The following is a 15,240-nucleotide window of genomic DNA, read 5'->3' on the forward strand; positions in this document are numbered from 1 at the left end:
ATAAACAAAGAAACATAAAAAAGCAAAACAAACTCAAACACAGAGAAAGCAAACAACAACAACAACACACAAAAAAACAACAACAACAAAACATACCAACATGGCGACATAGTGCTACCAGCTACCTTGTTTGTTTGTTTATTAACTGGCCCCTGGCCTCCTATCATTTTACAAAAGTGGCCCAAAGCAAGTTGAGTATCCTTGGTTTAGGTGTTCCAATCCTGTGCCAGCTAGGGCCCTCGCCCTCGTTAATCTTATTACACCTGCTTTACCACCTCCGCCAAAGGAGCAGACTCATTTTGATGATTATCCATAAAAGTTACAGCTTTAAATGTGAATTTTCCGCCTAGCCATAGTGATTTTCAGTAACATTGGCGTGGGGGGAATACAAACAACCAAACACAAACATGTTGTCACACATCACAGGTGCACATTTTACCCTTAAAATGACAACGGCTTTGAACGTGCCTCGGTCATTCAGAAGTGAGAAGTGGAACTAACACATTTCTAAAACATGAATAATATTACCATTACCATTGTTTTATGGCGTCTGTCCCTTCTTCACAGTTCTCCCCGGTCTATACGTCTCCCTCCTCTTCAGAAAGCTTGGGACCGAGCGCACGCTGACGTCACCAAAACGCCTCCAGCAGCTGTGGCGAGAGAGGAGAGAGAAAGAGAGAGAGAGAGAGAGGTTGATGTGGAGAGTGCAGGACCGTGCAGGGCTTACGGGACACTTTGGACTTCTTGCTCCAGTGAAGGTAAGTCAAACTAATCACGTTTTATGCTGCATATTTGTTTCTGGAGTAGCGAAAGGCTTCCTTCTTCCACCAAGTGTTTGAGTTGGCTGTGTCGAGTCTCCCCGTCTGCAGCAAACATGTCTTTTGTTTATTGCTCCGCTCACTTCGCTGCGCGCCGCGCCGCGCCGGGTGCTGTGCGCTCTGTCAACAAAACTAAGTCCAAGTTGACATCATTACAGCATCTGAAACATGCTTTTATATACTGTGTCACCGAGTCTTTTTGTTGAATTAGATTCAGTCTGGACTAAACGGGAAACTTTGTTGTGCAATTAAGTTTTCTGCTCGTGCAAGGTGGACTCTGAAGTAAAGCGTTTTTCCTCTGTGGAAAATGCTGCAGTTTTGTCCACTTGTCACTTTGAAGGCCAGCAGCAGAGGCTATTATCTTCTCATTTGGACCCTTTAACGTTCATTGCTTTTTGACTGACTTTTTATTTATTAGTCGTTTCCTTTGCGGTAACGTTGAAGATACCGTATCCTAGGATGATGGAGATAGCCTGCCCTACATCTGGGATACATTGCAAACAAATACACGAGGCAACGAGAACGCTGCAGATTCAAATGCATCTTCGTATTCATTGCATAATGCAGTATACCGGTTTCGTTTGGGACACTTTACTTTTGACACACACGCACACGCACACACACACACACACACACACACACACACACACACACACACACACACACACACACACACACACACACACACACACACACACACACACACACACACACACACACAGGGGGCATAGCCTATGGGAGGTGGGGAGGACACACACACACACACACACACACACACACACACACACACACACACACACACACACAGGGGGCATAGCCTATGGGAGGTGGGGAGGACACACACACACACACACACACACACACACACACACACACACACACACAGGGGGCATAGCCTATGGGAGGTGGGGAGGACATGTTCAAATCAGAACGATCAACAGATTATGTCCTCTTGTCAAAATGGACTGGGATCTTTTTGAGGATTTACCTGGCCAAATGAGACTCTGTTCCCTCTCATTTTCACTTGTCAGAATTCATCTTTTACCCTATAGTGGATTGGAGGTTCAGCGTGACTGCAATAGGGTTCTGAATTGTCGCGTACTACAGCAAAGAATGATGTACCACCCCTTTCCTGGAGGATAGACAGATCATCTTCTGCCTGTCTACTTCTTGTTTCTGTCTCCTACTATTCTTGGGTGATGAGTCGTTATTTCCTACGATTGTGAAACAGAGATTCTGGGGAGATTTGTTGCCATCAGCAATATTTCACAAACAACTTCCTCAACTCCAGTCTGCCTCCATTATGCAAAACTCTGAAAACCATTAGCCTGGAATTTTCAGCCACCTGTTACCTGATTGAAAAGCATCTCCAGGAGGCTCCTCTGTGTGTGGGGCTTTGATGCGCTCATATTATGAATATGCAAAGCCATTTCCCAAATCGGTGCAAATCAGCCTTAAGGCTTGGAAGAGTAAATTGCAATCCAGGTCATCATTTTCTTGTTTCCCAGCAATTTGCCAGGACAACGTGGTAGAAGAAAGCACAAGTGTTCACGCAAATCAGATTTCAAGCAGAGTCAAAATGTGTTAGAAATGAGGTCCTTGACACCCAGGGAGCTGAAACCCTCTGCTTAACTGTGTTGGATGTAATGGGCATTCTGCACGCCACTCTGCTTCATAGGCTATTGACTGATGCAGAAATCTGTGAAGAATCTGGCTTGAACTGTGTGACGCTACAATATGTTGGATCTGTCTGCTATACTTGCTTGAAGTGTGATGCACTCGAACAAGATTAATTTGTCAAGTGGGCAAAAACAGAACTTGGATTTGTAGGACATATTTCAGGCTTGCTGCTCACAGGCTGAAGAGTCCAACATGCAAATAGAAAAATAAGACCTTATATTAACTTTATGAGCAGAGGTTGCTAACTATCCAAACCTGGTTTGTAGCAAAATTTTTCTAAGAAGTCATTGAGTGTTATTTGTGACCAAATGCCACAAATCCAGGCACATTTAACTTTACAGTTAGACAGTACAGTACAAAGTACAGAGGCCAAATAATGCCTTCTCAGAGCACTTTTTATTTTAATGATAAAAGGAGCTGTCCATCAGCACCACACAGAGATCAGAAACTAAAAGTGAGGGTCTGTCTACAATAGGCTAATTAACAAATAATTGATTACAAATTAAATAACGGTATCATCCAACAATGGAGAAATGCATTCTCATACATAATAATGATTAGGTTTTTTTCCATGAAGATCGTAATGTTTTGCAAATGATTTGGTGGAACACTTGCAATACCTTCATGGCCCACCAGTGGGCCCCACAGGTTGGGAATTGCTGATATATTGATATAACGTAATATAACATTTAGGGGAGACAAATTACTTGGAAATATAACATAGACTGCTTATCTATTTAAACAGACAATATTGTTAGATTTGAGATGATCAGACAAAATTTGTTTCTTTTTTAAGCCTGTCTCTGCTCTCAAATTACTGTAAAATAGTAACAGATTTCACGCCAGCACCCATGAAAACAGACTGTTGACATGTAGCAAGTTAGCTGTAGCTCACTATACCCGGATGTGTTTATTGTGTGTTTCTTGCTTTATGATTAACGTGGGGACATCATTGGTTTGGGAGGCTATGACAAGGTGTTGTCACCAGTGTTTCCTCTTGACATGCTCACATCACGTCACTCGCTTTGCTTGAAATAGCGAGCAGGAGGAGGCATCTACTGTGCATTTTTGATTTCAGGAATACATCTGTATAACAGCACTTAGCTCAACATAGCTGACTTTGACATGTGCTGAATCTGTCTATTTATAGAGTACTGTCCCCTTACACTGTATGTGTGGTCCTCTTGTCCCTGCAACATGTGACCAGCATGATATTGCTGAACATGCTGTCAGTGTCAATATGTCGTTGTGTACCAGAGCTTCTAAGGCAAATTTGTCCTTGCAGAATAAAATCATTCTGATTTCCGATTTTAGCTTTGATATTGACTGATCACATCTGTAAAACGATTCTACCTAGGCACATTAGTGTGCTGGTAAAGAAATTGAAAATGTCTCTACCCATCGACAGTATATATGCATCTATCACTCACAGCCTGTCCTCAGTTTCAGCAGACAGTCCCATCTATCGGTGCAAGACCAGGGTGACTTATAACATCATTACTATCACAGCCCATGCTCCCTATTCCTCACTGTCACCAAAAACTCCATTACAAGTTCTTCTTTCCACCTAGAGCTATTTGTTGACAGACCATTCATTTGGGAGGCTGACGTGATTCCAACGTCATACACAGCAATACCGTTTGGAAATACAAAGTTAGTCATCCACTTTGAAAATTGCAGCTATTACTGCTATAATCGAAATGGAAAAGAAAGACTTTAGGGCTTTTGTTTAGTAGCTAAATCTTTATGTCATCACGTCCATGATAAAAAAAAAGATGCGTATGATGTACATGTAAGCGTGTCAGTGAGTTGCCTAAGTCAACATTTTGTCTTGCTTGGCTGGGGCGTTGACTCTCACAAATGTCAAAGCCCGAGGTCTTGCCATCACTGTGATTGAATTAATCCTCTCAGCACTTATTACATATCAATTAATCATCACGGCTCTTGAAAATGAGACAGCTGAAGGTGGCTTGGGTCTGCGATCATGTTCCCGCTAATACTATACTCGAGTCCTGTTTCCTTTGTCTTAGTTTTTCTTGTATGAGGCGGGTATTGTCTTGTTGAATAGGGCTCCTCTCCAGCACTGATGAAGCTGCTTTGCTGTTTCATTCAGTTTGTCAATCTGGAACTAGGCTATATTAAGAGCCATCTGAGCCCAAGAATTGCAGGGGGGGCAAAACATCAAGTACAGATAAAGTCCAAGGCACTTAAAAAAGGTATTTTTGTATTCAGCGCTTTGATGTCTCAATTGAAAACAACACTTGTGTGCTGCTCTCTTCTGCATAAAGAATTTTAGTATGCCTCTGCACAGCTAACCAAAAGTATGAAACCGGCACCATACTGCTCCTCCAAGTCTTTTTCAATAAAACTAGCTGAATACCCGTCTTGTGCAGACAATGTTGTGTTTATCTGCACGCCCACCCAATATGGAGTGGACTGTGTGCTGCAGGCTAGCCAGTGCAGACAGTAAGTTCCCCAGCCCCATAATGTCATCAAACTCATTGAACATAGCTCCCTAGCCGTCCCGTGCAGTGTATCGAGTGTCAATGTTTCGTTCCCTGCACGCCCAACGCGTATGGACTGTGTGCTGCAGGCTGCCAGCGTGGCAGTTAAAATAAATAAATAATAAATGTTGTAAAATTCATCGGAAATAGATCCCCAACAGATACAAAAACATGAGCATATATGTGTTTGCTGTACATACAAAGAATTGCCGCGATCAGATTTGTGAAACACGCAAACCTGGAGCTGCAGGTTTCTCCTCTGACAGCTCTTCAACTCGCCTCAGTCTCCTCAACAGGCAGCCAGACTGCGGGAGCTCCGCCCCCGGCTGATTCGCGCGGTGGAGGCAGCGCAGCCATTGTGCAGCATGGCCAAGTTGCACATTTGGCAATTAATCGGCCCTAATTACCTAATATTTTTTTTGGCTCTGTTAGGTCACCCACAGGGTGACCACATTCTTATTATAGGATGTGCAGTTATATAGCTATGGAAAGAAATTAAAATATGTTGTTGAATATGTTGTTGAAAGTCCATGACCTTGCACTAAAGGTAAATTATTGATTATAATAAAGAAGCTTATAAACTAAGTAGACAATTGTTGTACATTGAACTCTGAAAGTCTCATTGTTGTTGCACCAAAACAAATGGCTAAGCCAAAAGGAATCACACATTTCCTATAAAACAAATGTCACTCTGGATTATCGGCATAGTTATAAACTTATAATTGTTCATATCTCTATGATGCATGCATGGTTATTGTTCCACTATGAAAAGAAAATTGAACCACTTAGATTTGCTTCAAACAATTATAAAGGCTTTATATGTTCAACAACAATGTAGGAAAAGCACTGTGCTTTGGAGAGCTGGTGCAGATTCTGAATTTGATGGACATTTGCTGTGCTGTTTTTAATTGTAATTGTTTGATTTACAAAACAAAAAAGTGCCTATTTGGCCAGTATTAGCCTATTAAAAAACAAAGGTGGTTCTGTAATCCAAATCATGCATTAAATAAAAATAATAATCGCTTAAAAAATGCACATTTTCTGAACATCTGAGAGTCCAGTTATTATGACAATATGACACACTTTCCCAAGAATGTAGCCGTCACTCTGGTTTCCCCCTCTCTGTCCCTTCTCCTCCTCCTCCCTCTGCCATTCAGTGAGAGAAATGAGCCTCTGTGTGTCCTGCCAATATTTTGACTGAGCCTTGCAAAGTCAGTGCACTTCTCTTCTCAGACACTTGTGCAGATGATCATTGTTAAGTCTAGTATGGTCTCTGCAGCTTTGATGAGTTAAGTCATTTGCATAAAAGCTTCGATTGGACAAAGCGTGCCCACCGAAGGGGCCTGGTGGCACTGCCAAAGCAAGTGACAAAGCTAGTTCATTTGGCTTGGAATAAATCATTGCAGTATTTTTTTTTTTACCTGAACTCTGTGTGGTCCATACATCTTTTCGTGGGTCTGACTCTGATCCAGACCGCTCTCTGCCATACAGTATAATGGGGGTGTAGAGGGTCATAGAGGAGAATCATCCAGGCAATGTGAGAAAATAAGGCCGCATAAAATGTACCTAAAAACCAAAGACGGAATGTAAAGAGACTGCATGGACTTTTGTTGTTGTCAGGTGCAGCCGCAGACTGTTAACAGCGGTTGGACCTGCTCCCGTAAAACACCAAATGAGTGGAGAGTAAATAAATCTGCCAGGTGAACGAGGTGCTGGTCCTAATGAAAACGTTCAGTGTCATAAATAGACCCATTTGGCCTGGTTCCTCAGATGCCACATTAAAAGACCTGAGTGTCATAAAAAAAAACTCTGCTTGTGTCTTAAGCAGCCAACAAATACTGTAAGTGTTGTGTGCATTGCAAAGAAGAACACAACAGAACAGCACTTGTAGCACGCTGAAAGGTCAGCCTGAACTGCGATCAAAGTTGACGTCATTTGAACTCAGACTGCAGCAGCATGGGTAGCAAACCTGGAGCGTTGTGTGTGTGCGTTGCCAGGGGTATCGCTGCCGCCGAGGTGGGGGCCACTCCTCCTCCGCCACAGGAAAAGAATAGCTCAGCTAGTGCAAAGCTGTTCATGTGTAACTAAGACCCTTTGGGTATGCTTGATTTAGTATGCTTAGTGCTGTGTGGGAGAGTTTAGACATTTGGGACTACTCTGTTGTTTCCATTACTTTAATAAAGAAGCTGTTAATCAAGCACACCCTCAGTTTCATACTGTCACACTGTTACTACGGCCTGCTAATCACAGAATGATGCACAGTTGTGAGCTTGACAGGTAGTCTATTAATGATGATTTAACACACTGCATGTTACAACCTTTTTTTACCAACCTACCAAGTGATATATGGATCTACATAAAAATCCCTCTGGTTATTTTAAAATGCTTTAGATATGGCCTGTACGTACAGTATGGCCTATGGCCAGCGACACAAGAAATCACGGCATGGATTTGAGCGTTGTTCTGTGGCAGTGGCGAGAAGAGGCTAAACATGATCACGGTGAGGCTGCACCACAGTAACTAGAGAGGAAATCTAAAGGCACTGCCTATTCAGTGTCATGTCAACCTGCATCTAAGCTGCCGTTGAAAGAGATGAGATACACGTCACGAGGAATCAATGTCAATGTCTTAGTGCCAGTGGCCTAAAGAAGGTGAGGCGGTTATTTGTGTCCTCGACGTTGTGTGGATTTTTAAATGTAGCCGCTTCTAAGGCTAACTCAATCAGATTTTTATCTCAATTACAATTTTGGATTCCCACAATTATGAAAACAAGATAATCAAGATAAAACAATTATTATTATTTTTATATATATTATTTATTTTAGTTAGCCTATTTATTTATCTAAAAATAATAATACTTTTATTTTTCCCTTAAATTATATTTAAAGTTCAAAGACATCCAGTATTAAAAAAGAAGACACATTTTGCAAATGCATGATGTCGCCAAAGTCAATGAGTAATCACGTTAAATAATCGTTTGTGATCTCAATATCAGTCAAAAATAATCCTGATTATGATTTCTGCCATAATCGAGCAGCCCTAGCCGCTTCTATAAGTGACGTCGTCCGTCCGTTCTGGCACGGGGTGTGGGTTTTGCGCATGAGATGTGAGCACGACATGTAGCCTACCTAGGCCCCTCCCCCCCCGGCTCCACAAGCCGGGTTGACAGTGAATGGAGAGAGCGTGAAACCATAGACTGTAGGGTGAATCACACGCACACAGTGCCAGGGCTCCACGTTAACGCTTGCCCACTTGCCATAGGCTTAACAATCATATCATATTAAATCAGAAGTATTTGTTTTGTGTTCACAATAGTGATGTCAGTTAGATTTGGTTAGGGCCGAATTTTAGGCCCTGCGTTCGTCATGGAAAATGAGTGTGAGTTTTCCATTTGTGTCACGCAGCAAAAAGTGATAGCATAACGTGTGAGGTAATTTGCCTTACTTGACATGGCACATCCTGCAATGTGACTTTTGTCCATGTGCACATTGTGATGACGATGCTGAAACGATATATTGTGCAGCCCTATGTGTGTGTGTGTGTGTGTGTGTGTGTGTGTGTGTGGGGGGGGGGAGGGGGTACTATTTGTGGTGGAAAACCTACATGTAGCCTACTACCAAAAGCAGAGCCGTGCAGCAAAGTAGAGCAGGTACTGGACCTGCACCCTTTAGTTCACAACCCGATGTGATTTATTCCTCTCTGGGAGACCTTACAGCTCTCCTGCATGCTGCTGTTCAAGCCACCTTCTTTGATGTGCCATAATGTGCTATATACAGTAGTTATGCCCTCAATATGTCAGTACACCTCATTTGCACACGACTTGTGTGGAATATACATTTACCACTGAGTGTACATCCTTGACAGATATTTCAATCAAGTAGGTAATGATCATTTTAAATTGCCGTTCCAGTTCCATTAGAGCATGTCACTGGACAGTAATTGGAAGCAGTATTTGAATCGTGCGAATCTACAAGTCAGGATGACCCTATTCCCCTCAAAGTCCAACTTCAGTCACCCTCCACAATCACTTACCAGAGTCCATTAAAAGTTAGGTAGCAAGATTGCTTTTGTATTCATTACCAGCTGTTGCCCATTGACAGTGTCTCTCGCTGTCTCTGTGCTAGGTCAGATTGATCTTGTAAGTAAATCACAACGACAAAGGAAGTCAATGCCTGAACATTTGTGAGCAGACTGAGATGATGAGAAGAGCATCACCATCACCGCTGTGTTGGTTGCAAGCTGTCTTTAGCTTCACTCTAATGTCTAGGCAAATCACAACACCCGAGCCTTTAGCTTCACTCTAATGTCTAGGCAAATCACAACACCCGAGCCTTTAGCTTCACTCTAATGTCTAGGCAAATCACAACACCCGAGCCTCTTTAGCTTCACTCTAATGTCTAGGCAAATCACAACACCCGAGCCTCTTTAGCTTCACTCTAATGTCTAGGCAAATCACAACACCCGAGCCCACTTATAGAGTAGTAGGCTATAATGGTGTCGGCTGACATTATTTGAGACCCTTAAAGGGAAAATATACCACTTTTCAACCAGCTTTGTATCATTACAAAATCATACTATATATGCAGATGATTACAATGTTTACCTGAACACCTCTCTATGTATTCCATACTCTCTGGCTTTACACAAAATATGAAGAAACATACTACTACTATACTATACTATACTATACTATACTATACGTAAGGGATAATGTATATTGAGGCGGTGATTACGGGGGAAATAATGACCGACAGGTGGATTGAGCCCGACGCGCCAGCGGAGGGCTTAATCGTTCACCTGAAGGTCATTATTTCCCAGTAATCACCGCCTCAATATACATTATCCCGCTTAGAACACGGCCTACAACTAAATCATTCAATAATCTGACAAAAATAATTATTCCGATTTTTTAATAGCGTTTTCAACGACAAAGCGGTTTCATTCGTAATTGGCACACAAGACACCACAGCTGCAACTGGTTGGCCTAATTAGTAGTGTCTTGCTGACAAAAAGCTCTTATCAACTGATTAATCCAGGTGTGGCAGAGCAGCGGTCGGTTGTCGAGAAATAATGACCGGTGAATATTGTTGATTGACCAATCAGAATCGAGTATTCAAGAGAGCCGTGTTCTAATATACTATACTATACTATACTGATGTACTTACTGATCCAATATGTGCATAATTGTCACAGCAAAAGGCACAGCATTTTCATGATTTTTCACGCGTCCCGCAAATTGAGAAGATGTCCCGCATTTTGCGCGCGAGAGAGAGAGGGAGCGCAAACAGACCGAGGCAGAGAGAGAGAGGGAGAGAGAGAGAGAGAGAAAGCGAGCGAGCGAGACAGAGAGAAAGAGAGAGGGAGTACGATCAAACCGAGGCAGACAGAGGGACAGACAGAGAGAGAGAGAGAGAGAGAGAGAGAGAGAGACAGTGAGAGAAAGAGAGAGGGGGAGAGAGAGCATGCATGCAGCTGCTCTTGTCTGCACACACTGTGGCTCTGGGTGAGAGATGTGCAGGATAGCGTGGTTAACTTCAGACACTGCAGCCTGAGAGATGTGTATTCCCAGTAGCTAGTAGCAATAATAACAATACCAAATTACTTATATAAATACTTATATTTCCCATGCTAATGATAATAGCTACTACCCTAACGCAACAGTGTATCTTTGCACAAAGCTCTCAAGTGTTGTCCACTGGCACAATTGAAGACTCAAATCTTTCTCAACAGCATCCAGTCTTTGAGATGTCTTCACTAGGCTACTACACTGCTACTATATAGACCCTTTTCACGGGGGCCATTTTGTGTCGAAAAAGGCAGTGTAAACACAGGTGCAAGCAACACACTAATGAGGGTTTCCAGATTCCAATCATGGAATTTGGATACCCTCATTAGTGAAGGGTCTATCCTTACACAGGTAGGAAAACTGACTGCAGGGTGCCTTTCAGTTAGTCTCTGCACTCAGCTGTCCTTGTGGCTTGGTGGGCTGGGGGGGGGGGGGGGGTGGGGGCGGGGCCATATGCTGTCTCACTCTCTGTCTGGCTGTCAGGCTTTCCCATCCTTCCTGTCTTGGCCCATTGTGTACCTGTAGCATTTCATACAGCACAAATCACATTAAAAAGTCATGCTTAAAAGCTTTCTCACTTCTAATTTGTCACACAGTTTGAGATGTTTGCCCGTGAATGTCTTTGAGTATGGCTTTAAATCAATTATCTTTTGTTTATTCACCCAGTGTGCCTTTGGGTGAGCGAGGCAAGCGCTAACATATTACAGAGTAATGTAATTTAGTGACATGAATCTGTGATTGTGCATTTGATTGTGTGTTTTTTTTTTGTCATAGAAGGGTGGGCCTTATCTGCATATCTGCTTATCTGTCAGCATTCAGGCATGTAGTATAACGTTATAGAGTCCATTTTGCTTAATGGAATTCTTTGTGTAATGTAATATGCTGATTAATGTGCTTCTGCTTTTCTAGTGGGATGAGAAAGATGCCAGTGCCGTCTCACAATTAGCTCTCGTAGTCGTAGCTATCAAAATGTATTAGTGATGGACAATGGCTAGGCTACTATATTTAGCCACAGCAGACGCGGGGTCTGAATGCTAAATGAATTTAGCAGTTTGAAGATCCTTCTTCCTTCCCCACAAGTCCTCATGATGGCTCCCAGACATATGTAGGGAAGCAGCTGACCTCTCATTTCTCTGTGTAAATTGACGACGCTAACTGTTTTAAGAAACCATCTCCGCACGGCATGTTTATGCATATTGTTGGCTTATTATGAGTCAATTCCCCCGAATCAGGGTTGGTCTCCCGCTTTGTATTCAGTTCATGCGTGGGTGTGGTCACGGCCTGTGTGGCAGCTATCTGACATGGCTTGCCTGCACTGGATCGAACAATAAAGACATCATTAGTCATCGAGCACTCCGTCACTAGCTGACTGTCACTCAAACACTAAACCAACATACTTGCCGTTTAAAGTCAAAGGATTTGCTGTGGTAAGCAAGCAAAAGAAAAGGGCTTCACAAAGGTTCTGAAACACGACCACAGGGCAGCGACTGGGAGGTAGTAACTAACTACCTACTACTAAAGTAACTCAAACTGAAAAGACTCACTAGTTGCACTTCTGTTTTCATGCCTTTAGATCTCTTGTTCATTCATTGTCTTCTTTACCTGCTTACACTGGACGGGGCTGCGGCTTATCCCAGCGTTCTTTTTCCACTTCCTAGCCAATACACCCATTTTGTGTCGAAAAGGCAGGAAGTAACACAGGTGCAAGCAAAACATTAACGAGGGCCGTGGTACTGGATCACCTAAATGGAATGGAAGTTGGAAACCCTCATTAATGTTTTGCTTCCACCTGTGTTACTTCCTGCCTTTTAGACACACACAATGGGTGAATTGGGTGGGAAGTGAAAAAGGTGAATTGGGCAGAAGGCCGTTGCCAGTCCATCATACTGTACAGGGTTAACACATGCAGACAGACAGGCAGTCGTGTTCATGTCTGTACAGGGTTAACACATGCAGACAGACAGGCAGTCATGTTCATATCTACGGGCAATTTTAGAGTCAAAGCGTCTAGCTGTGATGCGACGGAGCTAAGCGCAGAGCATCTCTTGTTTCAGACAGTCACATGTATTCCAGATCTCCACAGTGCGGAGCGGAGAAAAGCATCAGATATGTTCATTTCATCTTCCCTTCACAGCTTCTGTTCAGCTTTGTAGAACTCTGTCTGTCTGCATGGCGCCTCCGAGCCCGGTAAAGCAGACAAGGGGGGGCGACACAGACTGGCACTGCCGGCGCTGGCATCCAGGGGGCGACAGACTGGCACTGCCAGCACTGGCATCCCAATTTGTCTCAGACATGTCTTCATGATCCAGCACCTCCCAAAGAAGCCACTGGCACACGCCTCTCCAAGGTTCCCTAGTTACTGCGAGAAGAAGTCATCGCAATGAGAGCGGAAACCGATCGCGTTTTACCTCTTTTATTCCTGTGATGAGCCACCATCCATTTGAAGGGGCAGGCTCCGACGCGCCGACGCTTTGCGGCTGACATCTTTCATCCCTTTTTGACAACGTGTCTGCTGCATTCTCCTCCTCCTCATAACAGATTGGCAGGAGTTATCTGTGTTTTATTGGTATTGTTTAGAACTTTAGCACCAAGGGGACTTTTTATCCCCCCCCCCTTCTTTTTTATCCTCCTATGTGTAGTGAGACTGCGTATCTCATCGTAGCAGGCCTGAAATGGCTATTTATGTGTTGTAGATGTTTTGCCAAGGCTGCAGTCCACCACACATGCTGTACGTACTTATCCTCCGCAAGTACGTTATTATTGATTTTCTTCTACCCCGTCAGCCTGGAAGCTTCCTCCATAAAGTTCATTCACATTCAAACCAATTAGATTTATTGGGGTCTATTAGAATAGAATTCTGCCTCCTTGTGCCAGTCCAGTCAGGATGTTGGTATTGTACCTATGCTGTTGTCTGTAATCCAAGTTGCTTTATATCTTTGACATATACTTGGCAGTCTCAATTAAAAGCCACTTTCTCAATAAGTGCATTTTATTTCTTGGCCTATTGTATGATCACGACCCTCTTTGCAGTGTAATCCAATTATTATTGACTCATGATTATTGTTCATTGTTGACTTTGACATCATGATTTGCATCAAGTTAAATGTTTGGGGTTACTATTTGTCCGCACCATAGAGACACTGCATGAAATAGGTCACGCCCATCATGGGGGAAATCGCTCCGTTCACTCCCATAGACCAGCGTAATTTTCCTTGAATTAAACATAGCTAAAAGCTGTTGTGTGGTGGGCTGCGCACACAACAAATGTAAAAAATCGCCAGTTAAAGTTTTTTTGTACTCCTGAGCAAAACCATTGAGAATTGGCGAGAAGAAAAATGTGGATCTAGCTGTCAAGGAAGTAAGTTGGAGTGTTCATCTTCCGTATATACAATCTTTTGGTGTAACACGCAACCATGCACGCGACATAGGAGAACGCCAGGATTGGAGGGGGGCTTTCTGTTTTCCACAGTTTTGGGCGTGGTTTCTGAATGATGACGCGCTCCGCAGTGTCTCTATTGCTAGCCAAAGCTTGCGACTAGCCACTGTCTTTTCATCACAATTGTTAGCCCTGATTTGGTGCCTCTGTATCAGTTTTCCAGAGTGACATCGCTGGGGACATCACTCACTGATGACGTCATAGACATTTTGACATCATCAGTGATGTCATAAATCCGTCCCTGCAGAGGCCATAAGTAGAACCGGTGTGGTAGCAGAACCATTTAATAAGCTATAAAGCGACGCACTCATGGACAATAGCAGAGTCCCAGAATCGAAACGAGAACAATTTCGAAGGTACCTAAACAAATGTGGGGTCCTTGACAGTCTGACCAGTGTATTAGTGACACTTTACGAAGAGACAGACAAACCTAATAATGCCTTGGATTTCATCAAGCTGCACCTGGGAGCGGGCGGGCCAGAACCGGTCGACACCGACGCTCTTGGCAAGGAAGTGGCTGAGCTGCAGCAGAAGTGCAGCCTGCTGCTGGAGGAGAACCAACAGCTGAGAAACAAGCTGTCGCAGTACGAACCGTCGCCTGAGGAGGGAGCAGCAGAGTAGCTGTCGCAGTATGAACCGTCGCCTGAGGAGGGAGCAGCAGAGTAGCTGTCGCAGTATGAACCGTCGCCTGAGGAGGGAGCAGCAGAGCAGAGCCCTGTGCGGGACCCTTTTCTTAATCGCACGCACCCGCCCACTCCCGCTGGATTTGTGACCATTACTGCCCACTCACATGAGACCACCCACAGCCACCTTATGACTCACCCGCTATTTGCAGGATCCCGCCAGAGTAATATAGAAGATAGAGTGGCGCCAACGGAAGTCCAAAATGCATGACTCACGTAGCGGGGGAGTAGCCAGGAAGTGGGCTTGCACTATGTTTGAATGCATAAAATAAAGCTCATAATATACAATATGATTCCTACCCTTTTAAAAAGTACATCACAAACGCTCCATTCTGCAGCAACTCGACAGCACTGCAAAAGTTTTGTGAGGTAAAAAACTGCTCCATTGGAGTGAATGGAAATGTCGCAACTCTTCTATGTATACAGTACGGCTCTGGATCCCGCAAATAGCGTCCCGCAGATGGACCTACAATGAACTGGGCTCTCTCAAAAATCACATTGTGCTAAAATCACATTGTGCTTTCCTACGTTCAAACGCTCCGTTAACAGCCTC

At 43.6% G+C, this 15,240-nt stretch overlaps 1 protein-coding gene and 1 pseudogene across 4 annotated transcripts in view; both read left to right on the top strand.

Moving 5' to 3' along the window:
* Window positions 1-657: 657 nt before the first annotated feature.
* The window catches only part of gulp1a (GULP PTB domain containing engulfment adaptor 1a), a 129,009-nt gene continuing 114,426 nt past the window's right edge, over window positions 658-15,240 (top strand). For all 3 annotated transcript variants that reach the window (XM_083642394.1, XM_083642393.1, XM_083642395.1), the window contains exon 1: window positions 658-758. The gene's annotated coding sequence lies outside the window, so the exon portion shown is untranslated. The remainder of the gene's footprint in view (window positions 759-15,240) is intronic.
* LOC310780468 (c-Myc-binding protein pseudogene) lies at window positions 14,314-14,625 on the top strand (annotated as a pseudogene). Its single transcript has one exon. The product of its transcript is annotated as a c-Myc-binding protein pseudogene (transcript).

This window comes from Poromitra crassiceps (genome assembly GCF_964638095.1).
Source record: "Poromitra crassiceps genome assembly, chromosome: 8".
NCBI classification, from domain to species: domain Eukaryota; kingdom Metazoa; phylum Chordata; class Actinopteri; order Beryciformes; family Melamphaidae; genus Poromitra; species Poromitra crassiceps.